The following is a 27,825-nucleotide window of genomic DNA, read 5'->3' as shown; positions in this document are numbered from 1 at the left end:
CCTACTGCTTCAATATTTTTTCTCAGTCATCATAGTGGCAAATTGCTTACATGAATAACTGTCCAAATGAAATTAATGATCACTAGCAAAGAGAACACAAATAGTCAACTTGGAATATATCAGCATGTCCATTTCTGTTTGGTGCCATGTAATAACAATAATTTTTTTTAAAAAAAAACACACACATACAACACCTGGTTCCCATTTAAGAAAGAGAAATTAAACTGTAGCTTTTCAATGCTGACCTCCTGAGACAGAAAGGTGAATAAGAGGTGTTTGTTTGTTTTTGAGTGGTGCAGCCAACTTTCAGACAAATGCAATGTCTATTAATAAGGGCAAATTGTATTTTAACCTCTTCTTGGGCTGGGTCTGGAAATTTTGAAGTGCTATTTGTTACATTCTGATATGACAGATTTAGAAATCAGAATGATATTGTGGCCTACGTATAGGTCCAAGAATACAGGGATTCCCAGTTAGCCTCGCTTCTGCACACAGGAGCCGACAACAGTTTAAGAAACATGTGGAGATGCTTTGGGATTTTCAGGAATTGTCAATGCCTGTCTCAGTTGACCTAAAACTACCCCAGAGGATTTGTAAAATAAAGACCAATTAACCCTCAAAAATAACATACTGAGAAGTGTGGCTAAAATAGCAGCACCATTCCTTCTTATTGAAAGGATTCATCGTTTTTTAAAACAGCATATTCCTCTGAATTCGAGCTAGTATTTTGAATTGCAAGTGGGAAATTTGAAACTAAACTATCAGCTATTCTACTTTGAAACTCACTTAATGTAGCACCTGCCTAAGTGTCAGGTGTGTGCTCAATAACTGGCTTTGTGAGATGGTGTTTTTGTCCAACTTTCTGTTGTAACATGTCAACTCCCTGGGGGCAGACACATCATCTCCAATTTCCCTCCTTACTAGATAAGTAGACAGCAAATGCTAAAAAGTTTGGCTGACTGACACATGTTGGCCATTAAGAAAATTAAAACAAAAAGATGGACTTATTGTTTAAAGGGTACAGAGTTTATGTTTTGCAAGATAAAAAAGTTCTGGAGATGAATGGTAGGATGGTTGCACAACAATGTGAATGTACTTAATGCCATTGAACTGTACATGTAAAATAGTTAAAATATTAAATTTTATGTATATGTATATTTTAATGCGAAAATGATGGAGTCATTAAAGGGGAGAGAAAATGGTAAAAGTGAAACTCAGACTAATTTTTATCTATACATTCACAATTATAAATTGTTTTCTCTTTTCCTTCTTTTCCTTTACTCTCATCAAAGTGACTGATCACTAACCAGTGGGGCCCTTAAGATCTGTCATATGTATCGCTTGAAAATGTTTCATCTTAAATGTTCTTGATTGTATTATATATTTCTTATTTTTTAAATCTGATTTGATGCAAAGAGAGAGAAAATGCAAAAGGACCAGAGGTTTTATTAATTATGGTATTACCCTAACTAAGCCAGGGCATATGCTACTGAGAGGAACATGAGAGGTGCTGATCCAGTATCTACCACTACCGAGCCCAACTTCATCTTTGCAAAATCACTTTGGGATCACTTCCAGCTCATAGAATCCTTTTACACATGGGGAGGAAGATGCCAAGTTCTGGATTTATAAGAGACCAGTGTCCACATGATGGAGGCAGAACAAAGGAGATATAGAAATGGATATTCTTTAGGTCCAGAAGAGGAAGGAAAAGAGAAAAAAAACTTTTTAATTTTTTCAGTGATGAATTTTTCTAATATGATTTATCTGTCATACTTCCACTGTTCTGTAAAAGCTACTCTATACATGTTAATATTTTCCTGTGTGTGATTTAAAGCAATGAGTCTATACACTTAATTTACATAAGTGAATGTAATTCATATAACTATGCACAAAACAATAGATTAATATTCAAATGAATTTTTCAAATTTCTTTAGTTTTTTTTTGTTTTTTTTTTTTTGAGATAGGGTCTACTCTGTTGCCCAGGTACAGTGGTGCCATGTTTGGTCACTTCTACCTCAACCTCCCAGGCTCAAGTGGTCCTCCCACTTCAGCCTCCCAAGTAGCTGGAACTACAGGCAAGCACCACCACACCTGGCTAATTTCTGTTTTTTTTTTTTTTTTGGAGGGGGTAGAGATGGAGTTTTGCCATGTTACCAAGGCTGGTCTTGAACTCCTGGGCTCAAATGATCCACCCACATTGACCTTCCAAACTGCTGGGATTACAGGCATGAACCACTCTGCGTGGCCAAGTACTTTCAGAATATAAACTTTTGGTATGTTAAAATGTAAAAGATTATTTTATGTATTTTTTAAATTATTGGAATGAAATAAAAAGCAATAACAAATCAAAGATGTTGGTTTATAGTAAACCAAACTAAGCTGGTTTGGAATACATAAAAGTTGCTTGTTGTAATAATGACAACTAAATGAGTAGCCTCCAAAAATAATCCTTCAAATACTTGAACTAAACTTAATAGAAGTTGATGTTCAAGTTGGCGGAATACTTGAAGTGTTCTGGTGTAAATCAGCTAGTAAATGAAAATTTAGGTAAGCTTTTGAGAATACATGTTTCTTTTTTTTTTTTTTTTTTTTTTTTTTTTTTTTTGAGACGGAGTCTTGCTCTGTCACCCAGGCTGGAGTGCAGTGGCCGGATCTCAGCTCACTGCAAGCTCCGCCTCCCGGGTTTACGCCATTCTCCTGCCTCAGCCTCCCGAGTAGCTGGGACTACAGGCGCCCGCCACCTCGCCCGGCTATTTTTTTGTATTTTTTAGTAGAGACAGGGTTTCACCGTGTTAGCCGGGATCGTCTCTCGATCTCCTGACCTCGTGATCCGCCCATCTCGGCCTCCCAAAGTGCTGGGATTACAGGCTTGAGCCACCGCGCCCGGCCGAGAATACATGTTTCTTATTGATCTCTTTCTTTTTAAAATTTATTTCTTGTATGGTATATAAGAAAGTATCTGTTAGAATAAAAAGACTAAAATAAATGGCAAGAGGCTGGACATGCTTCTTTGAATGCAGTTTTTGACTTGAGTGTGTCCTGTGGTAGGTGACAGGTACTGTCCCAATATCCTCACTTATTTGACAGTCCCCATTTAGTCATGAGTTTAGTGGAGAAATAGAGCATATATAGTATTTGCTAGATGCAAGGACAAGCACACTGAGCTCACTTCATAACCACATGCTCATCACTGCCCTTGGATAATACAGTAAGGTTCTCTCCCTCTCTGTCTTGCTTACTTACAAATTTTAAAACAGGCCAGGTACCGTGGCTCACGCCTGTAATCCCAGTACTTTGGGAGGCCGAGGAGAGCGGATGGCCTGAGCTCAGGAGTTTGCGACCAGCCTGGGCAACACAGTGAAACCCCATCTCTACTGAAATACAAAAAAATTAGTTGGGTGTGGCGGTGTGTGCCTGTAGTCCCAGCTACTTGGGAGGCTGAGGCAGGAGAATTGCTCGAACCTGGGAGGCTGAGGTTGCAGTGAGCCAAGATCACACCACTGCACTCCAGCCTGGGCAACAGAGCGAGACTCTGCCTTTAAAAAAAAAATTTTAAAACATACCTACTGTCAAAAAGCTGTGGGCCTCACTTATAACAATATCAGAATCACAGATTTGTATCACAGTTAAGTGGCAGTTGGCCTCAAAGTAGAAGTGGAATATAGGCCCACCCAGTCATAGAAAACTATAATCTAGGCTCTGCCAAATTCATTATATTTATAGGCAACAGGAAAGAGCAACCTGGAGTTATGATTGTGGATGTAGATTTGTATCCCTTGGCAAGAGAACACTGGAACTGACATCTTACAAAACTGGGAGTCGGTTGCAGAAAGGATGACTCCCTAAAAACACCTAGATTAAAGGAAGATACTGTGGACTCTTCCCAATTTGCCAAGTAATTATTTGGAGCACCTATTATATCAATCATGTAATGACTAAGAAGTAGTGCCCAAGGTACCATTTTCCAGGAGATGTTGATACAGGAAGTTTTATCATAAGGTATATATAAGGACAGGTTATTTTCACTTTAAGACAAAATAAATAGCTAACATTTAGAGAGCTCAAACTGTTTTTGAAGCACTCTTCTCTGTATTATTTTATTTAATCTTCACATCTCTACAAGATGCTACTGTTATCATCGAACTCTTTTACAGAAAAAGAGACAAGTGTCACTGTACTATCTACTCCTACTTTGCTTAACAAAGGAGCTTTCCTATAACCACAGCACCAAAAGGTATGTCTCCAGAGAAGCTTCAATCCTCAACTTATGCTTTAGAATGCCATTTTGAAGCTAAAATATAAAGGTGACTCATTACCTGAATCCTGTACTCGAGACCCTGCAGTAAGTAATGGACACCCCAATTCATGTCCCATTGCATGGGGTGTGGCTATGAGGAACATGAGGGAGACCCAAAAGAACTAGATCCAGGTATCACCACTTCCTGGTATGAAGGGCCTGGAGACTGACACTAGAATTTATTGTTACACCATTATATTAAATTTCTTTAGGAAGTTTATATTCTTCTTATAAAAGAATATGGGGCCAGCCATTTCTCACAAATCCTCCACTTGACTTTATAAGGTTAGTAATTAGCAGTGCCAAGGTTTTTTTGTCCAGATTAAATAAAACTAGATAAACATCATCTTAGATATTTGAATCACTTCTGTGTCATATTAAATATATTATTTCTCTGGGTCTCAGTTTTTTAGCCCACAGAATGAAGAAATTCGAGCAGGTAAGTCCTACAAAGCCCTTTCAACTGTAAAATCTGTAGATTCCAGGGCGTGATGGGAATCATAGCCTCATGTAGTTATCTAAAATGGTGCTTATTATCTTGGATATAGACATTCTCTTAAAGTTCTTTACCTGAAGCCTCACAAAGCATTTAGCTATGTATGTTTACCTGTTCATACTCCATATTTGAATAGTGTGAGGACATGGGGTAATTTTTCTGCCTCGTTTCCTCTGTAAACCCTCTTCAGCTGATGACGTGGGAAGCCCAGACCCTCTCCTAAGGAGGAAGACCTTCCCACGTGTGATTCATTTCTGTTTTTATCTTCCTTCTCCCAGAACCACCCTTCACCCCAGGAAGAGGAAGTACCTGGGCATTCTAACTGTCTCTAAACTACAGCAGTTACTGCCTAGCAGGGCTTGTGTGTCTGTAAGCTCTGTTGGGTAGTATAGTGCTGGTGTGTTGTGGCTTTTCTTTAGTGTTAATTGGCCAAGACAGTAATAATTGCAGATGACGTGAAGCCTGAGGAGTGCTGAGAAAGGTGTACTCTCTATATGATAATGGATAATTGAATATTTCTCCTTTCTGTTTCACAGCCTTGGGAACACCAGGTCTGGCAGATTTAAGCTGAGGCCTGTAAGTTCATTTGCCATTTTCTTCCACCACAAGTGGCCCCTGCTGGGCTGATCTGTTCTTCCACTTGTTCCTCTGGCACCTGCCCATGTGGAGGGGATTCTTCAATAGGGCACATCTGTTGTAGCCTCACAGATTCTTCTGCTGTTGGAGAGCCGTGTGTGTGGAGGAGTCCCTTTGTGTGAAAATCATCCAGCCACAACCACACAGTTCAGCAATTTTGCTGAAAGGAGAACAGTCTTGGCTGCACTTGGTGAGTCAGGATGACATTAGCAATCTTGCCTTGCTTATGCTTTGCAGAAGGAAGAATCCCAGCTTCTATCCTTAGTTTGTGCTGTGGCTATACAGATAAATCATATGGTTTTCATGCTTGAACTGTATCAGACCTTATCTATTTGACACCACCTTCTTTGTAAGACCTCTAAGTAGCAAGATCCTATGAGTGTTATCTACAGTAACACACAACCCTTAAACTGTATTCCTACACATTTTCTATTAGTCAGTAGTCACCGATTGTAGTTAAAAGCAAAAAGAGTGTTTGCGATGAAAAGAACAAAAGATTGCTTGTTTAGTCCCTCAGTTTTTGAGTCACTTGTTGCCACAGCTTTTAAAATTCAGGTTCTTTGTCTTCTATTGTCTGAGATTGTTCATTGCTATTTGGCATATTTATGAGGGTCTAACAACTTTGTGTCACTGGAACTTATTCTGATTTTCACTCTACTGTGGGTGAGTCAACATTTTGCAGTCTTTTTCTTCTTATTTTGAGGGGGAAATGTTAGTAAGCCCTAAACCCTGAAGGAAACTCCAGTTTGTTCTTTGAACTTCTTTTGTCCTCTGTGATTTGCTATAGCAACTGCCATACTTTGGGCATCTTTATTTGTATTTTAGTCTCTGAGTAACAGGAGGAAGGCCCTCCTGAAGGTAGATATCACCAATCAACTCTTGTTTTTGTATTCCTAATGCCTGGCACTGTGCTCGTTTGGATAGATAGATGAATAATTAGATGAAATTTAGGCTTAATATTTGATGTTGTTCACAAATGATGTTTTGCATAGATAGCCAAATAATCTGAAGGAGTTTTCTTCATAAATCTTGCTAAACGAAAGAAAAAACAGTACTTGTGATAAGTTTTATATATCCTGCAACTCCACCAAGTTCTCCTTATTTATCACACATGTGCTACCTTTATTTCCCTCTCTGCCAAGACTGTTCATGAATGGCCACACTCTCATAGCTAGCATATAATCCCCAACATCTTCAATATCTCAGTCCTACTGACCATCTCTGCTTTCTTGAAAGTCTCCCTTCCTTCTTGTAAGTTACATTAATGAACTGTTTCTCTTCACTGCTTCTTTCAAAGGGCTCTGTTTTTTTCTGTTTAGAAAATGTTGGCTTTTCCAAATATTCAGTCTCTGCCTCTTTTTTTTAAAATATCATCTCTCTTGTTTGGGGATCATTCATCATGCATCATCTCTAGGCACACCTGTATCTGTTGCTCTGCTGTCTCTTTTATGACCTATGCCTACCTTTTCAGTTGCTTGTTCCACATCCTAAGTTAGGTGCTCTACCAACCCCCAAAACTAAACATTTATTTTACTGAATGAGTTTTCAGAAGGCTTCTTCTCACTTTCTCATTTCTGTTGAGAGCACTTCTCCTTTCTTGGTCTCCCAGGATAAATGCCTTGGTATCACCTTTGATTCTTGTGCTTTTATTTCTCCGACTCCAGTGGGAGAGTCTTGAAGATTCTGTTCTGTACCTGTATCTGTCCAGTTTGTTCTCCTCATTTCGTACAATGACAACCACTTAGTGATGGTTAACACTGAGTGTCAACTTGATTGGATTGAAGGGTGCAAAATATTGATCCTTGGTGTGTCTGTGAGGGTGTTGCCAAAGGAGATTAACATTTGAGTCAGTGGACTGGGAAAGGCAGACCCACCCTTAATCTGGGTGGGCACCATTTAATCAGCTGCCAGTACAACTAGAATACAAAGCAAGCAGAAAAATGTGAAAAGACTGGACTGGACTAGCCTCCCAGCCTGCATCTTTCTTCTGTGCTGGATGCTTCCTGCCCTTGAACATGAAACTCCACGTTCTTCAGTTTTGAGACTTGGACTGGCTTTCCTTCCTCCTCGGCTTGCAGATGGCCTATTGTGGGACCTTGTGATACTGTGAGTTAATACTTAATAAACTCCCCCTTTAAATATATATCTATCTTATTAGTTCTGTACCTCTAGAGAACCCTGCCTAATACAGATCTTGGTACCAGGAGTGGTTCTAGAGGAATAGCATATTAAGGGTAGAGGTTTTTTGTTGGTTTTGGGGTTTCTGGAGTTGGCTGCTTAATATGATTAGATCCCAAAATGCTAAGGATTCTACTTCTAATAGTATGGAGAAGACTGATACTCCTTGGCATGAACTGTTTAGAAAGTTATGCAAAATAAATGCATTTGACACTCCTGATTCACTGCTCATGAGAGGCAAGAAGTTTAGTAACTCTGTACATAATACCTTTGACCATATGTGGAGAACCAAGGAACATAATGAAACTGGTTGGTTGCTCCTAAGTTCAATGGACAAAGTGATGAAAGAAAATGAGCTCAGGGATTGCAACTTATGACTTCAGAAGCAGATACGGAGCCTCAAATCTGCTAAGATTTCCCTGAGTGAGAGTCTTATCTCCTAAAGAGAAAGAGCTGAAATTGTGGAAAAACAGACACAAACTCTTATCACGTGAGTGACTGACCTGCAATAAAAGGTGTATCCACAGCCTTGCCAGGTGTCTACTGTTAAAGTGAGGACATTGATTGGAAAAGAATGGGATGTGTGAGAGGACCCTGATGAAGCTGGGGACACTGAGTTTGTAAGCTCTGATGAAACTTTTTTGTCCAAAGAAACAGTTTCCCCATCCCCAGTAGTGGCAACATCCCCTCCCCGACCCATGCTGCCGTCGGCCTTTCCACCTTTGTCTGAGGAGATAAACCCTGTGCTGCCTGAGGCAACAATGATGGCCTCCCCTGAGGCAGCTGTCAGGCAAGATAATGTTGATTCTCTTCAGGAGCCACCCCGACACCTCTGTTTGCTTCTAGACCTGTAACTAGACTAAAGTCCCAGAAGGCCCCTAGAGGTGAAGTTGAGAGTGTGACCCATGAGTAGGTGTGCTACATTAGAAAATAATTGTTTGAGTTTTCTAATTTATACAAGCAGAAATTTGGAGAACAGGCATGGAAATGGATATTAAGGGTGTGGAATAATGGTGGAAGGAACGTAAATTTGGATCAGGCTGAATTTTTTGATTTGGGCCCACTAAGTAGAAACTCTGTATTTAATATTGCAGCTCAGGGAGTTAAAAAAGGTTCTAATAGTTTATTTTCTTGGTTAGCTGACATATGGATTAAAAGCTGGCCCACCGTGAGTGAGCTGGAAATGCCTGATCTCCGTTGGTTTAATGTAGAGGAAGGGATTCAAAGGCTTAGGGAGATTGGGATGGGTGGAGTGGATTAGTCCCTTTAGACCTACTCATCCCAGCTGGGAGGGTCCAGAAAATATACCCTTGACCAATGCCTTGTGAAATAGATTTGTGAGAGCAGCACCTGCATCTTTGAAGAGCACTGTAATTGCTCTTCTCTGTATGTCAGATCTAACAGTGGGAAGTGCAGTCACTCAACTACAAACTTTAAATACAGTGGGAATAATTGGATCCTGAGGTGGAAGGGGCCAAGTGGCAGCACTCAACCATCAAAGGCAAGGTGAGCATACCTACTGTAATGAACAGCAGAGGCAAAGTAGCATTTATCATAGTCTGACTCCTGTAGTGCTCTAGCATTGGCTAATTAATCATGGTGTTTCTAGAACACCATGAAATTGATAGAAGCTTATTGCATTCCTACTTAATTTATATATACAGAAAAATTTCTAGGTTGAATGGACAAAAGACTAATTTGAATTATGAAAACAGAATCAAGGCCCCTCAATCAATTTCCAGACTTGAGCCAGTTTACAGACGCAGAACCCCTTGAATGAAGGGGATGCCGGGTCCCCTTGAGAAGCGGACCCTACGACACTATCGACAATTTATGCTGTTAGTGTTTCTCCCAACCTTCTCCAGGGAGACCTCTGGCCTTTTTCCAGGGTAACTGTGGACTGGGGAAAGGGAAATGATAAGACATTTCGGGGACTACTGGACACTGGCTCTGAGCTGATGTTGATTCCAGGGGACCCAAAATGTCATTGTGGTCCTCTAGTTAAAGTAAGGTTTTATGAAGGTTAGGTAATTAATGCAGTTTTAGCTCAGGTACTACTTACAGTGGGTCCTCACACTCATCCTGTGGTTATTTCCCCAGTGCCAGAATGCACAATTGACATAGACATACTTAGCAGCTGACAAAACCCCCACATTGGCTCCCTGACTGGTAGGGGGAGGGCTATTACTGTGGAAAAGGCCAAATGGAAGCCATTAGAGCTGCCTCTACCTGGGAAAATAGTAAATCAAAAACAATATTGCATCCCTAGAGAAATTGTGAAGATTAGTGCCACCATCAAGGACTTGAAAGATGCAGGGGTGATGATTCCCACCACATTCCCATTCAACTTTCTTATTTGGCCTGTGCAGAAGACAGATGGATCTTGGAGAATGATATTGTAAGCTTAACCAAGTGGTGACTCCAATTGCAGCTGCTATACAAGATGTGGTTTTGTTGCTTGAGCAAATTAACACATCTGCTGGTACCTAGTATGCACCCATTGACTTAGCACATGCCTTTTTCTACATTCCTGTCCATAAGACCCACCAGAAGCAATTTACTTTCAGCTGGCAAGACCAGCAATATACCTTTACTGTCCTACCTCAGGGGCATGTCAACTCTCCGACTTTGTGTCGTAATCTTATTGGGAGAGAACTTGATTGCTTTTTGCTTCCACAAGATATCACACTGGTCCATAACATTGATGACATTATGCTGATTGGATCCAATCTGCAAGAAGTAGCAAACACACTGGACTACTGGTGAGACATTTGCTTGCCAGAGGTTGGAAAATAAACCTGATTAAAATTCAGGGACCTTCTACCTCAGTAAAATTTCTAAGGGTCTAGTGGTGTGGGACCTTTTGAGATATTCCTTCTAACGTGAAGGATAAGTTGCTGCATTTGGCCCCTCTTACAACCAAGAAAGGGGCACAGTGTCTAGTGGGCCTATTTGGATTTGAGAGGCAATACATCCTCATTTAGGTGTGTTACTCCAGCCCATTTATTGAGTGAGCCGAAAGGTTGTCAGCTTTGAGTGGGGTCCAGAACAGGAGAAGGCTGTGCAACAGCTCCAGGGTGCTGTGCAAGCTCCTCTGCCGCTTGGGCCACCCATATGACCCTGTTGATCCAAAGGTGGCTGAGGTGTCAGTGGCCGATAGGGATGCTGTTTGGAGTCTTTGGCAGGCCTCCATAGGTGAATCACAGCGGAGGCCTCTAGGGTTTTGGAGCAAGACTCTGCCATCTTCTGCAGATAACTACTCTCCCTTTGAGAAACAGCTCTTGGCCTGTTACTGAGGTTTGGTGAATGTTCGACTATGGGTCATCAAGTCACCATGTGACCTGAACTGCCTATCATGAACTGGGTGCTTTCTGACCCATCTAGTCATAAAGTATGTCATGCACAGCAGCATTCCATCATTAAATGGAAGTGGTATATACGTGACTGGGCTCTAATAGATCCTGAAGGCACAAGTAAGTTACATGATGAAGTGTCTCAAATGCCCATGGTCTCCACTCCTGCCACCCTGCCTTCTCTCCCCTAGCCTTCACTGATGGCCTCAGGGGGAGATTCCTATGATCAGCTGACAAAAGAAGAGAAGACGAGGGCCTGGTTTACAGATTGTTCTGCAGAATATGCAGGCACCACCCAAAAGTGGACGGCTGCAGCACTACAGTCCCTTTCTAGTACATCCCTGAAGGACGGCAGTGAAAGGAAATCTTCCCGGTGGGCAGAACTTTGAGCAGTACAACTGGTTGTGTACTTTGCCTGGAAGGAGAAATGGCCAGATGTGCAAGTATATACTGATTTATGGACTGCAGTCAATTGTTTGGCTACATGGCCAGTGACTTGGAAGAAGCATGATTGGAAAATTGGTGACAAAGGAATTTGGGGAAGAAGTATGTGGATGGACCTCTGTGAGTGGTGAAAAACTGGAGATGTTTGTATGCTCTGTGAGTGCTCACCAAAGGGTGACCTCAGCAAAGGAGGATTTTAATAATCTGTGGACACTACTCAGCCTCTTTCCCCAGTCACCCCTGTCATTGTCTGATGGGCCTATGAACAAAGTGGCCATGGTGGCAGGGATGGAGGTTATGCATGGGCTCAGCAACATGGACTTCCACCCACCAAGGCTGATCTGGCTATGGCCACTGCTGAGTGCTCAATTTGTCAGAAGCAGAAACCAATACTGAGCCCTCGATGTGGCACCATTCCTCAGGATCATCAGCCAGCTACCTGGTGGCAGGTTGATTACATTGGACCTCTTCCAACATGGAAAGGGCAGTTTTGTCCTCAACTGGAGTAGACATTTACTCCAGATATGGGTTTGCCTATCCTACATGCAATGCTTTTGCCAAGACTACCATCCATGGACTCACGGAATGCTTTATCCACCATCATGGTATTCTACACAGCACTGCCTCTGACCAAGGTGTTGAGGGAAGTCAGGGACCCCACATGGAGGGACCAGCTGAAGCCGTGGGAGAAGAACATACATTTTGAAGATTTCATGGACATTTATTAGTTCCCCAAATTAATACTTTTATAATTTCTTACGCCTGTCTTTACTGCAATCTCTGAACATAAATTGTGAAGATTTCATGGACACTTATCACTTCCCCCATCAATATCCTTGTGATTTCCTATGCCTGTCTTTACTTTAATCTCTTAATCCCGTCATCTTCTTCATAAGCTGAGGAGGATATATGTCGCCTCAGGACCCTGTGATGATTGCGTTAACTGCACAAATTGTTTGTAGAGCATGTGTGTTTGAACAATGTGAAATCTGGGCATCTTGAAAAAAGAACAGGATAACAGCGATGTTCATGGAACCAATGAGGTAACCTTGAACTGACTGCTGGTGAGCTGGATGGAACAGAGCCATATTTCTCTTCTTTCAAATGCAAATAGGAGAAATATCACTGAATTCTCTTTCTCAGCAAGGAACATCCCTGAGAAAGAGAATGCGCCCTGAGGGTAGGTCTATAGATGTCCCCCTTAAGGCCACCGCCTTTTACAGTCAAAGCCGAAGGGATGAAATAAGCCCCTGTCTCCTGTAGTGCTCCCAGGCTTATTAGGATGCGGAAATTCCAGCCTAATAAATTTCGGTCAGACAGGTTGTCTGCTCTCAAACCCTGTCTCCTGATAAGATGTTATCAATGACAATGTGTGCCTGAAACTTCATTAGCAATTTTAATTTCACCCCATCCGGTGGTCCTGTGATCTCACCCTGCCTCCATTTGCTTTGTGATATTTTATTACCTTGCGAAGTATGTGATCTCTGTGACCCACACCCTATTTGTGCACTCCCTCTCCTTTTGAAAATCACTAATAAAACACTTGCTGGTTTTACGGCTCAGAGAACATCATGGAACCTGCCAACATGTGATGTCTCCCCCGGACACCCAGCTTTAAATTTATCTCTCTTGTGCTCTTTCTCTTTATTTCTCAGACCAGCCAAGGTGCCTAGGAAATAGAAAAGAACCCATGATAAACATCAGGGGTGGGGTTTTTCGCCGATACCAAGGCACTCACTTTTCAACTAAACAAGTGTGGCAGTGGGCTCATGATCATAGAATTCACTGGTCTTACCATATTCCTCATCATCCTGAAGCAGCTGGATTGGTAGAACTGTGAAATTTGAAGTCACAATTACAATGACAATACTTTGCAGGGCTGGCCAGAAGGCCGTGTGTGCTCTGAATCGGCATCCAATGTATGATACTGTTTCTCCCATAGCCAGGATTCACGGGTCCAGGAATCAAGGGGGGAAAGTGGAAGTAGCACTACTCACCATCACCCCTAGTGAGCGACTAGCAAAATTCTTGCTCCTGTTCCCATGACATTATGTTCTGCTGGCCTAGAGGTCTCAGATCCAGAGGGAGAAATGCTGCCACCAGGAGACAACAATGATTCCATTAAACTAAAAGTTAAGATTGCCACCTGGATACTTGGATTCCTCCTACCTTTAAGTCAATAGGCTAAGAAGAAAGTCAATAGGCTAAGAAGTGTTTGCTGGGGTGATTGACCCAGACTATCAAGATAAAATCAGTCTACTACTCCACAAGAGAGGTAAGGAAGAGAATGCATGGGATACAAGAGATTCATTAGGGCATCTCTTAGTATACCATGCCCTGTGATTAAGGTAATGGGAAACTACAACAGTCCAATCCAGGCAGGAGTACAAATGGCCCAGACACCTCAGAAACGAAGGTTTGGGTCACTCCAGTAGAAAAAAATCACTACCTGCTGAGGTGCTTGCCGAAGGCAAAGGGAATAACAGAATGGGTAGTAGAAGAAGATAGTCATCAATACCAGCTACAACCACATGACCAACTGCAGAAACTAGGACTGTATCTGTTATGAGTATTTCCTCCTTCTTGTGTTAAAAACATGTTTGTGCATGTATACACTTGTACTAACAAAATATCTTCATTTATTTCCTTTTCCTTTATGATGTAACGTAAGATTTATTGACTTCATATCAGCATTTAAGTATTGTTAACTTTATGTAATAGTATTTCAGTTGAGGATTTGTGTGTTCTGGTTGTACAAAAGATAGTTGTATTATGTTAGTGTAATTATGACCTTATTATTGTCTTTATTTGAAGATTACATATGATCTCAGGAGATGTGTATGGGTTCAGGTTGACAAGAGGTGGACTTATGATGGTTAACACTGAGTATCAACTTGATTGGATTGAAGGCTGCAAAGTATTGATCGTGGGTGTGTCTGTGAGGGTGTTGCCAGTGGAGATTAACATTTGGGTCAGTGGGCTGAGAAAGGCAGACCCACTCTTAACCTGTGTGGGCACCATCTAATCAGCTGCCAGGGAATATAAAGCAGGCAAAAAAATGTGAAAAGACTAGACTGGCCTAGCCTTCCAGTCTACATCTTTCTCCTGTGCTAGATGCTTCCTGCCCTCAGATATCAAACTCCAAGTTCTTCAGTTTGGAGACTCAGACTGGCTCTCCTTGCTCCTCAGCTTGCAGATGGCCTATTGTATGACCTTGTGATCATGTGAGTTAATACTAATAAACTCCTATTTTATATATATATAATATATATTGTATATGCAAAAATATATATATTGCATATTGTATATGCAAATATATATATATATGTATATATATCCTATTAGTTCTGTCCCTCTAGAGAACCCTAATGAATACACATTTTATTTCTAGTTTTTGCATGGCCCCCAATCATATTCAGAGTTAACAGCTGTTGTTACCACCTTCCAATCTGTAACTTAAGTTTCTTAGTCTTTAGTCATAATCTGGTATTCCAGCACCCAGATTTTACTTTTTTTGCAATGCCTCTGCATTCTCCTACTGATGGAGACATTTTACATTATTTTATGTTATTTCCCTCATCTTTCTATACTTGGATGTCTTTGTATGCTGTTCATTTTTATCAGAATGCCCTTTCTAACACATTTGCCTCACCAACTTGTATTCATTTCTTATGATTCAATTCAAGCATCACCTCCTGAAGAAACACTCAAAACTTTTATTACCCTTGTGATGGACATTGACTATGAGTTAATGTGCTGTATTTAAAAATTGGTTTATATGTCTGTCCTCCCATTCAGCTGTAAGTGTCATAAGGGTAAGGACTGGCTTATTTCTCTTTATCTAATACTTTGTGTGGAACATAGTTAGCACTTTATAAATATTCACTAAATACTCTGAAAATATAGCTTCAATCATTGTTGAATATATGGGAGATGTTAATTGGTTCTTTTCCCTGTGATTTCAGTTGAATTGAGAAATGGACACAATGAAGCAGTGTCCACCATCTGTTTCATTGTTGGCAAACCCAGATAAGAAAACTTGGTTGAGCCTTCTAACCTGCATCTCTTTTTGAACGTATCCACCCAGGCACAGGTGTACAGACTGGAACTCAGATAGCAGAAGCTTGTTTCTTGAGTAGACAGTGGAAGTATGAGATGAGCTCCCCCCCATGGCTAAGCATAGCAGGCCCAGGATGGTGAGAGAGAGACTACTAGTTTTTGAGGTAACCCATGGAAATGTGAGCCAATCAGGTTGGCCATTGTTCCTCCTGAAGGGAAAAATGAGTTATAGGGGTAGAGTAGGACGACCAGCTCATCCCAGGTTTCCCAAAACTTTCCTTGTTTTAGCACTGAAGTGCCATGTCCTGCAAACTCCCTTAGTTTCAGCAAACTGGGATAGGTGATCACCTTAAATAGAAAAAAGGATGGAAGCCATCTTCTCGGCACTTGTGAAAGAACAGAAGAATTGGTGGCAAATGACATTATTAGAGTGAAGAAAAGTTCTCCCCAACTATTATGTTCCTTAGTGGTCCAACTATGAGTGGTTCTACCTTGCCCACTAAATTAATTATAAAATACTCACCTAGGCATTCTAGGAATTTCTCAATTTAGCCCCAGTCTGCCTTTTTTGTTTATCACCTAGTATTCTGCAAATGTCTGTTGAGAAACTGCCATTGACCAGTTATATTTTTAAACCCATGGAACAACATAGTAAAAAAAAAAATAATATAAAAGGCTTTAAGCTTCCTATGGGCAAGGTCTGTGATGATACTCAGTCCCTAACATGGCCCCCGTGATGACTCCTCCCATGTTGATTCTCTCCCTTTTAATGTGGGCTAGACCTATTGACCAACTTCTACTGAACAGAATAGTGGAGATGTGATGGGATGGTGGGATGTCACGTCTGAGGTTAGGCTATAAAAAGACAATGGCTACTGTTTTGGGTGTTCTCTCCTGGAGTGTTCTCCCCAAGGGAAGTCAGTTGTGTCCCAAGGCAGCTCTGTGGAGAAGCCCACATAGTAAGGGACTAAAGTATGCTGATAACTGTGTGTGTGAGATAGAAAGCAGATCCTTTTCTAGCCCCCTTCCTGTGCAGTTGAGCTTTCAGATAAAATAGCAGCTCTGGCCTGCAGCATAAATTCAACTCATGAGAGATTTGAGCCAGAGGCACCTGCTGAGTCATGACTCAGTTCCAAACCAATTGAAACTATGGAATAATACAATTTTGTTGTCTTAAACCATTAGGTTGTGGGGTGGTTAGTTATGCAACAATGTATAATCAATACATCTATACCTGTGTTCTTTTGTTGGATCCTTTTCACTGATGGTCTCCCTAATGAAGTGCTTGCTTATAATAGATGCTCCATTTCACTAGTGAATGAATGAATGAATTAATGACATGTCTCTCCTGAAAGAAATTCTGCTGTTTTTACAAAAAAAAAAAAAAAAAAAAATTGTAAAACTTTTTTGTATCAGGGACTCTATCTTTGAAACAGGTTTATTTTCTGTATTGCCTATGATAATGTTTTATGCATACAGGATCTTAAATATTCTTGATTGGATTTGATGTCTTACTATTTTTTAAATACATAAAATATGTAAAGCTACCACAGTGCTGAATTAGAATACAGAGTTGAAGCTCATCTGGATAAAACCCAAGCTTGTATGAATAAGTATAATGAAGACCAGTGAATTGATCTCAAGCCAACTCATAACCTCATAATGTTTATTTCATTATTTCTTCTTTTTGATGTTCATTACGTCAGTCACATCTTTTATCACTTGTTTAATTAGAAAATGGGCATGGGAATAGGCAGAAAATTTAGTGACTCTCATACCCATAATTAAAGCTATAAATTGGAAAGATTTCCCTATTTGGGGAATTGACTCAATTCCAAATGGCAGGGGGAGTGGTCATAGAATTGCAAATAGTACTAGCCCAGGAGTTAGGAGACTTGAGCTTTTGTCTTAGTTTTGTTAGTAACTAGTCCCCTAAGTATAAAAATTCAATCCTTTCTTTGTGCTTTAGTTTCTTTACCAGTAAAATGAGGAGGCTGGACTAATCCTCTCTGTTTCTTTCCAGGAAGTAAAACAAAAGACCCCTGTGGCTACCTTCTATGAACTAGGCACTATCTAACTTTTACAAAAGATAAAAAAAAAAGCTTATTTTTTTAATGACTCAATTATTTGAACTGAAAAAATTAGTAATTTGCAGGTTGTATGCAAACTATGATTGAAAAAAGGGAAATCAGAGTGAGCCTAGAAGGCAGGCTTCTGAGGAGAAGCAGATCTACTGGGAATCACATGCCCCTAATAATGTGATGTTACCAACCTGAGTGTGGAAGCTATTTGGGAAGCTGACTAATGGGATTGGTTGTGATTCAGTAATTATCAGCAATTGACTGATATTTATCTTTTATTCCTTGTCAACATTTCCAGGTAGGAGCCTCTCCTCTGCCTGGCACAGGATAAGTACTCAATAAATATTTGTGAAATGAATGAATTTTTTAAAAAAAGTTCCTCTTTGGGCTCGGTAGCTCACACCTGTAATCCCAGGACTTTGGGAGGCCGAGGCGGCAGATCACGAGGCCAGGAGATAGAGACCATCCTGGATAACACGGTGAAACCCCTTCTCTACTAAAAATACAAAAAATTAGCCGGGCGTGGTGGCGGGCGCCTGTAGTCCCAGCTACTTGGGAGGCTGAGGCAGGAGAATGGCGTGAATCTGGGAGGCGGAGTTTGCAGTGAGCCGAGATCCCGCCACTGCACTCCAGCCTGAGCAACAGAGCAAGACTCTGTCTCAAAAACAAAAACAAAACCGGTCCTCTTTTTCCAAGTTCCTGTTCCATGACTCCATAATTAAGCATCTACCGTATAATAGGCACACTATAAAAGCCTGCTCAATGCAATAATGATGGAGTGGTAAGATAAGGGACTTTGAAGGTGACTTATTTGGGGTTAAAGGTATGGACTTGCAAGGAGTGTTTAACCTCTCTAAACTCCAATTTCATCACACATAGATTATTTTTCTAATCTCAGAGGACTGTTAGAACTACTTTAGAATAAATAAAACAGTTACACGTAACGTCTGACCCAGAATGTAAGTTCAATATATTTTAGTTGTTTTATTGCTTCACTTCCATTTTTAGTCACCTTTTCTCTATTATTATGTCCATGCAAAACAAAACAGGAGAAGCAAAGTAATAATAATACATCAAAGCCCACAGAAGATTTGGATAACGCTGTGTGTGTGCCTTATGTGTGATTCACCCTGTGAGTTCTAGGGGCCAGATAAGATCTGCTTATGTTATGCATGATTATGTTGAATTTTTCTTAGACTTTGAACCCTTAGGAATTAAAAGCATATCTTCTATTTTGTGATATTTTTGTAGTCTACATTGTCATTTGTTTGAAGAGATTCATTAATATTGACTAATAGTGATGTCAGTTCTCTTAGCAGTGTAAAATACAATGACATCACTGAAATTCATGTAGAAATTGTTTTTGTTTTATGACTTTATCTCTTCTAAGAGCTGTTCATTGACAAATTATGTTCATAATATGCATGTTAGCAGGTGGGAGGGGGAGGATGGAGCTCAGTGCTAATGGGGGAGAATAAAATAGCATAAGTATTTACAAATGAGATCTCTCTAGAGAAGTAGATTTTACCAGTTAATACAACTAAATAAATAAATAAATAAAAGCTAATGCTTCCTTCCTGTCTTCTCATTCTGGGTGTACATGGAACAGAATCAATTGGAGATCCCACTACCTGCACAGGTTGTGAGCCCTTGGCAACCATTACTGACAGGAATTTGTTGTGTTCCTCATGATAGAAAAAACAAAATGCTTGAAAATGTCAGTGTGTATGTTTTCATGGCTTCGAACAATGCTTGAGAATGTCTGTGTCTTTGTTTTCATGGCTTATGAATATAAAAATGGTAAGTTTTCACTCCAATCATTTGGTCAGCAGTCACAAATTCAGATACAGTGTCATCTACCTTCACTCTTGTTCATTCTTTACCTGACTCTTGATTGTTAATCTTATACTCTGGGTTAGTGAGTCTAGTCCTGCTGGTAATTGTTATGGTGCTGATTCCTGGGAATTTAGATTGGAGATGAAGGAAGGGAGAACTAAACAGAGGCAACTACCCATTATGAATAAAAACATTACTGTGATTTCTTATAATGTATTTTTCTCTTACCCTGTGTTAGAATCTGTAAAACCTAGGCTTAACTGGACAAGGCTCCACATTCAGAACTCTAACTGCTGTGGCTTATTTGAGAAGTCTTTGTCAATGTAGGCCTCTTTACTATTATAGTTTTGGGCAGAAAGCTTTGCAAGAGTCACTGAATTAAGGAGATAGTACTTTGAAGAAAAAATCGGAAAGATTTTATTGAATCCCTGGGTTGAAGGATTCTGTAGCAGAGGTTCTTATCAGTCTCTCAACAGAGGCGGGGCTGTAATAAAATTTTTACTGGTTTGCTGCAAATGAGAAAAGCACAAATAACAACTGTAAGTTTTCCATGAGGCTAAAATATTTCAATTTGAATTGTTGTTCTTTGTTCTGAAATTATAAATTTCTTGTCTTTTTGCTGGGAGAGGATTATTTCTTTTATGAGACAATGGTAAATAATAGTAAAAATGAATGAGAGTCTTTAAAAATGTTATTAATGTCATTAATTGGCAAAATATCATTTTAGTCCCCCTACATTAAAAAATTATGATCTTAAAATTATGAAAAACATTTCACTAGGGATAATCTATTACAATGATTTAAAAAATATAGTGAATAACCCCTCCATTTTTCCCACAAAATGAAATTTTATGTGGAAACTTATGTGCAAAGTAAAATTTCTCTGGTTGGAGCAAAATGGGGGAGGCTACAGATCTTCCCCACAGCTCCTGAGATAACCCTTTCATAGAATCCTTGGGTTCCTTCAAACATAGTTTTGGAAGGATTGGTTTGTATGACAGTTTCTCAACCTTGACACTCTTGCTATTTTTGGCTGGAGAACTGGAAAGTTCTTTGTTGTGGGGACTGTCCTGTGTATTGCAGTTTGATTAGCAACATCTCATGTCTCTAATGCAAGTAGCACTCACCTCTTCTAATTATGAAAAACAAAAATGTCAGTAGCACTCACCTCTTCTAATTGTGAAAAAACAAAAATGTCTCCAGATACTGCTGAATGTCCCCTGTGTGTCAAAATTGCCCCCAGTTGAGAACTACTGTTCTAGGCAACAGATGAACCCATACAGTGCAGATATGAAGAGATGAGCTAAGTAGTATTGTGATATTTTTTGCTTTTCTAAAAAATTCTGTTATTCCACCACCTTTCCTCTGTTCAAACTATGTTTGGCTTCCATGTGCCAAGGAAACTGAAGTCACAGCTGAAATGCAAAGAAAAACAAAATAAGGTAATGCTCAGCTTCTGATCTCCCAAGATCTAGAGCCTAGATTAAACAATAAATTTGGAAGAATACATAGCTATCCTGTTTTACCTGGCACAGTGAGTGAATATAAAACCTTCTAGGCTAGAAGAGACAGGCTAGAGATTTTAGAAAGGAAGTAAGAGTATTAGATGAGACGTGAAAGGTCTGTCTGTATGGTGAGGGGGGCAGAATAGACTTTTTTTTAGGCTTGAGGATCTGAGATTAGAAAGCAGCCTTCCTCTCCCTGTGTGTGAGTGAAGCCATAAAAAGCAGAGAACTCCCAAGCAACCCTGGGATGGGCACCAGAGAATGGAAATGCCATTGTGGTCTGTCTAGGTATAAGAAGAAAAAAGAAAAACTGTCATGTTTCCTGCAGCCACAAAGAGGGACTGGAGAACATGCAAAAGTTCTTGTGCCTCATTCCCTGCTCCTTGCTCTGTGTGAAGGAAAATGAGCTATGAAACAAGTAAATGAGCATGTAGAGGTTTTGTCCTTGTGGGGAATGCCACATTGAAGACTACAGAGAGGAACAACCCTCTAAGGACTGAATGATGCTCTAGTTACACTTCAACCAGTGCTGGCATAGAAGAGGACATGTCCGCGGACCAGAGAGGACCTGATACGTCTGATATGATTCCATCACAGGAGAGATACTGATCAAGATTGTGAAGAGCATTCATCTATCACCAATGCCTCAGTTCCTTAGTGTCTGTCTGCCCTAGAAGTGAAGAGTGATAGGTGAATCTTGAATGTCATGGAGCTTAAACCTGAAGTGTCTAAGGGAAATTATAATCAGGAAGGCAGCTGAATTTACCACCATGTAATTGTATTATATTTTCTGCATTGTGCTAAATGGAGCTTGAGATGAAAATCTTTTCCTCTTCATCCCCACTCTGCATGTTCCCCATAATATTGTCAGTGGAATGATGTAACAAGTAAAATACCTTCATTCAAGCAAAAAAAAAAAAAAAAAAAGTCCTTAGCTAAAAGGACCAATGTTATCATTCAGTGACTAGATTAGCATCAGGATAAGAGAAAATAAAAATCACACTGAGATTTGGAGGTACTGAGGTCTGTAACTTACTTTGACTGCTTCAAAAAATAAGATGATTGGATAGCAGGTGAGAGAAGTGGATATATATGTGATAAAGCAAATACAGGAAATATTAATTATGGATTCTAAATAGTAGATACGTAAACATTCACTGCAAAGTTGCTTCAAATTTTCTGTGTATTTGAAAACATTCACAGCATGTCAACAAAACAAGCATGATAAAGCCACTGTTTGTGTTAAGACCAGCTTGTATTTAGATTAGGCTTATTATGTAGTAGTAGAAACATTAGAAATAGTTTTGACTCTTTAGATATACATATGTTTATGGGAAAGTTATATATATATATATTTATATGTAATGAATGTAAACAAACAAGGGTCAGATATACACTCTGCTTCCCTCCAGACCAATTCTGGCTGCTGTGGGGCACATTCTAGGAGTTTTATTAGAATTACCCACATTCTCCCCACTTGCCCTTACTACTCATATTTCACAACTCCTCCTGGAATTTTCTAATAATTGTACAGTAGTGTGTTGTGGTTTATCATCTTGACTTGACACTTTTGGGGGGGAATGTAAATAAAAATACTTCTCACTACTATTGAGGCCTTTGAAACATAAATTAGAATTCCTTGTCCTAATTTGCCGTTGACAAGTCTTAAAGGCAGAGGTAAAACAAAATTCTTGAACCAGCAAACTTGCTTCTACAAGTACAAAGGAATTTCAATAGTAGCCTCAGGAAAAAATGGATGGAACTGTCAGTCACATAAAAGAATTGAAGAGGGGAAAAGAACTGATGCTTCATGAAATGGGAGAATTCAAATGTTTCAGCATGTCACTGACCTCCGTACTGAATCTAACATTCTTTGAATCCCTAAAGATAAAAAAAATGGTTAGGTACCTCCATTAGGCCTAATAAAAAGTGTTCATACCTCACATATTAATTATATGTAGTGTTTATCCCACATAACAATATCAAGTCATAAGAACTTCCGGTGTATAACCATTTTGAATATCTATAATGCCTCTTTTAAAATTGAAATATAATTAGCATGTCATAAAAGGCATGGATTTTAAATATTCAATTGGATGATTTTTTGGCAATGTAACTGCTCTCCTAAAATATTTGTGACATTTTTAAATTGGGTCAAAACTTTCAAATAATTTCAAGTGTCTCATTGCTAAATAGCAGTTACATGAAATTAATAGTAAGTATTGCTCTAAGTAGTAATCTAAATAGTTCATGACCATACTTGAAATTGTGTATGATAATGAACCTTCTTCAAGTTCAATTTGATATATTTCCTGGGAGGAGGGAGCAGAAAAATCTTACTAGTTGGCTGTAAATGTTTGTGTTGTATAGGCTTTAAAATCTTGACGAAACCTGGGAGTTTTGACCGATATAATTAATTTCAAAAACAACAACAAACACACACATACACAAACTTTATTATGACTGGAGAAAAATAAATTCCAAATAAGATAGTAAATTGGGGTTTGTTTTTACAGCTCCTAAGTACAAGGGTACGGTTCGCCCCAGAAAGAAGCTGACTGCTATCATAGCAGCCATTAACCAATGCGCATGGAGACCCTCCTCGCAGTATTGCCTTAGTACATCTGCCCCTAAGGAGCAGGTTTGTTGTAGGACCAGATACTCTGTTGGTCTATCTGAGTGTGCAGTGCTGGAATCCTATGCTGGGTCCAAAACCTCTTGCCTCCAACAGAAACATTAAATATGCACCTACTCTGTGGAAGGTATTGGATAGGTATACTGCATTCCTTATTTCCTTGTATCTTCTTCATCAAACTATTCCCATTTTAGAACTAAAGCCTATGAAGCTTAGAAAAATTAAGAAAATTTTCAAAGTCATCCAGCTACTAAGTGGTATACTTTCTAAATGGACAGTGTTGACACTATTGTCCGGAAAGTTAAAATAAAATTAATTCAGTGAGATAACTATATTAAAACAAAGTTTAATTTGGGATGTTTAACACACATAGTTAATAAACATTAAGCACCACAAAAGTTAGGTATTACACATTCTAACAGTTTTTGTTACTGTTTAGAGAAGAGAGGAAGGGGATAGCCTATTAATTAAACAAAAATGGCTTTACTTTTATCCGTTTAATTTGTTTATGATCATGATTAATATTTTATTTGAATGCAGGGTTCTATGAAAAATAAGTCTGAAAGCCACTGACCTGGTCTTACTCTTCCATAGTATAGTTAAGTAAACTGAGGTCTACAAAGTCATTTGTATTAGGTTACTCCAAACTGAGTGGGAAAGCCAGAATTAGTTTAACCCAGTTTGACAAACATATACACAGTTTCTGTTATGCAAGTGACCCTGAGCTAGTTAAACAAGTTAATGTTCATAATTCTGGTTCTCTACCAGTTCACAGTCTATGAGAGAACCCAAGTTTCATGATGATAAGGCTATTAATGTTTCTGCCTTATCTCATTGCTGATTGTTTAATTTTACCAGTTCATACACACTGTCTCTCATCTGCCAGTCCTTAAAAGAGAGGACCATACTATAATCATTTTATACTACGTATGAGTAGCTTTGCTCAAGACTCACTTATTAGATTTGCTTCCCTGTTCTTAAGAGGGTAGCCACAGAGAACTGTGTACTTTGGGTAGGGGGAAAAGGGAGAAGGAGAAAGAGACTGAAAGGTAAATGAGTACTGAAGTGGCATGGATGGGTGGTAGGCTTGGGAATGCAGGAGACAAACTTTGCCTATGTTATTATTTACTCACACTCTTCCTAGGCTCTAGAGTCTCGTGCATGGTATTACAGGGTCTTGGGCAGACAGATAGCTCAAGTGAAAATATAAGCATTGACTTTGGCAGGTGATGATACATATTAGGCTGCTCTTGCATTGCTATAAAGGAGTACCTGAGTCTGGGTAATTTATAAAACAAAGAAGGTTAATTGGCTTATGGTTCTGCAAGCTGTACAGGAAGCATATCAGCATGTGCTTGGCTTCTGAGTAGGCCTCAGGAAACTTACAACTATGGCAGAAGGCAAAGGGGGAGGAGGCACATCACATAGAGCAGGAACAGGAGAGGGATGGGGGAGATGCCACACACTTTTCAACCAGTATATCTCTCAAGAACTCACTCACTGTAATGAGGACAGTACCAAGGAAATGGTGCTAAACTATTCAGGAGAAATCTGTCCCCGGGATCCAATCACCTCCCATCAGGTCCTACCTCCAACATTGGTGATTACATTTCAACATGAGATTTGGGTGGGGACATATATCCAAAGCTGTATCACAATGTCATAATCCTTAACATCAATTTTTTCATCCTAAAATAGTAATTACAATAGTGTAAACAATAATATAAATGAGACTTAATTGAGATAATACTTATGAATGTCTTAGGACAGTGCTCAATTTAATGGGCCTCAGGGCAGTCCTGACAATAGAATGCCATCCAGAATAACTGAAGGTGACTTGCTATTGTTTGGGAATTAATTACAATGACCTTGCCTGGCCATTTGGCCAGTACATTGGTTTCCTTTGCTTATTATAAAGTCAGATTTTGGGGAAGTCTCTCTACCTGGAAAGACTTTCTTTGCAGGGCATCTTGAATTATTCTGATTTTTTACTTGCCTTCAGGAATGGCTAATTCCTGGAGTGATAACCCAGATGCAGATTATAAACTTGTGTGATGGACCCGCTCATGTGGGGAAACCTGTGGCTTCCTAGCAGTGAACCTCGTTGCGCCAACCAAGAAAAGAAAGACCCTTGAGCAGGACTGGCACATAATCACTCCCCTCAGTATTATCACTCCACAAATCAATGTTAGACCTCTGCACAGGTGGAGGTTCGTGCTTGAGGGCCATTGAACACTACCCATTTCCCTAATGCATCATAATTAAACACCTGTGCTAAGTAAGTTCTTACTCATCCACTGTGGAAATTTGCCGGGTGCTCAACAGTCCTTGACATTTTCTATCTCTTACTTGGGAGGGTGGTCTCATGGTTATGCTTTGGTTCTCCTGGAAAAAAGAAACAAAAACAGCCCAGCAACTTCTTTCTACTCCATGAAAAATTCTTATTGAGATGTGGATTTCAGGGCTTTTCAAGGACACTTATGGAAGGAAATATTTTGTGAATTTAGGAAGCATTCCTGTTTTCTCAAAAGCAGTGGTAATTAAAATGGACTGTCCAACAGGGAAAACAGCAAAATGCATGAGAGCACTTTTTTTTTTTTTTTTTTTAAAGAGATGGAGTTTCGCTCTTGCTGCCCAAGCTGGGGTGCAATGGCGCAATCTGAGCTCACTGCAACCTCTGCCTCCTGGGTTCAAGCAATTCTTCTGCTTCAGCCTCCCGGGTGGCTGGGATTACAGGCTCACACCACCACACCCGGCTAATTTTTAGTAGAAATGAGGCTTCACTGTGTTAGCCAGGCTGGTCTCGAACTCTTGACCTCAGATGGTCCACCTGCCTCGGCCTCCCAAAGTCCTGGGATTACAAGCCTGAGCCACTGCACCTGGCCTGAGAGTGCTGTTTTTTTTGTTGTTGTTGTTGTTTGTTTTGTTTTTTTTTAAATTGTGTTTTTAATGTCACTGATTCAGTGAAGAGAATGTCTAAGAATATGGCATGTTTTTAATGAAGTTGGCTGTGCTATTAATATGAGAAATAGGTATAAATTAGGTAAACTAATGTTGCAGTATGTCAGAAGCTCAGCAAAAAGGGTCCTTCTCCATTGTCATGCTCACGGTTGCAATACACTTCCATACTGCTGCATTGAGCATTTTTCTTTCATCTTGAACAGCAGCCAGCAAACAGGTTTGGCTCTAGGATAAATTTGTGGCTCAAGTAGAGTCTGTCTTCAACTCATATCACTTCTCTTTCTTGGTAATAACCTCACATTTTGGTTGTTGTGTCTCTTTTCTGTTTACGTTGTTCCCTCTGTCAAAACAAGAAATAGTAATAGCTAATGGATACTGTTTATTGAGTATCTATCTAATCTTGTCTGTATACTGATTATATGCACACTGAATAAGGCACATTTTTTAACCCCCATGTTACAGCTGAAGTAAGTTATGCTGAGAGAGGTTAAGGCAAGTTTATTGTGTCCTATAGTACTCAAGTGTCATGGTTGGCCATTAAACCTACAATCTGTGTGACACCATATCTGTGAACATTCCAATCAGGGAGAGAATCTTTATCTGTAATTTGTGCTTGGTGATTGTTTCAGTAATTACTCTTTAGAAAATGTGTTCTCTAGATTAGGTACTTTATTTTAAACTTAATTTCTAGCACTGCATTGAAATGCCTGGCAAGGAAAATCTTGGACCTTATCAAAAAGGTAGGGAGAAATGGGGAAATCCATTCAGATATGGTGTATTGAGGCAAGTCTCCAGATTTATTTAATTTTGTCACTTAAGGTGATTAGTTTGGGGAGAATTCTGTACATTCAATTCCCTACCCATTTTCCCCTTTTCTTCACTTTCCTAGAAAAATATATAATCCTGTATTTGTAGAACAAGCAAGAATCCCTGAGGAAAATATCATTAGTGTGGCTTTGAGGAGGCAAGGCTACAACTTTATGTTTCTAGAGTCAAATGGGCCTTCAGTTCTGCTCAGTAATTCTTTCCTATGTTCCATGTCTTTCATGTCTAACAGTAGCTATTCTACACCTTTATCACGTTCTTCAGGATTTAACCAACTCTCAGGTGATGACCGCAATCTGAATTCACAGAGACAAAGCTCTCAAATAAGAATTCCATATCCTCCTTGGGATTCCAATGGATATAAAAACCATGACTGTTCACTTTCTCATTTCTCTCTTTTTAGAAAAAGATATGTCTGTTCTTTTGTTCAGAGATAATCATTTCACCTTTGTGTTCTGGATCTTCTTAATAGCTCTACCTTGCTCTAGCTATCATTTCTTCTTTCTCTCTTCTGC

This window comes from Macaca fascicularis, chromosome 4, assembly GCF_037993035.2.
Source record: "Macaca fascicularis isolate 582-1 chromosome 4, T2T-MFA8v1.1".
NCBI lineage: Eukaryota > Metazoa > Chordata > Mammalia > Primates > Cercopithecidae > Macaca > Macaca fascicularis.
Note: the sequence above shows the minus strand (reverse complement) of the source record.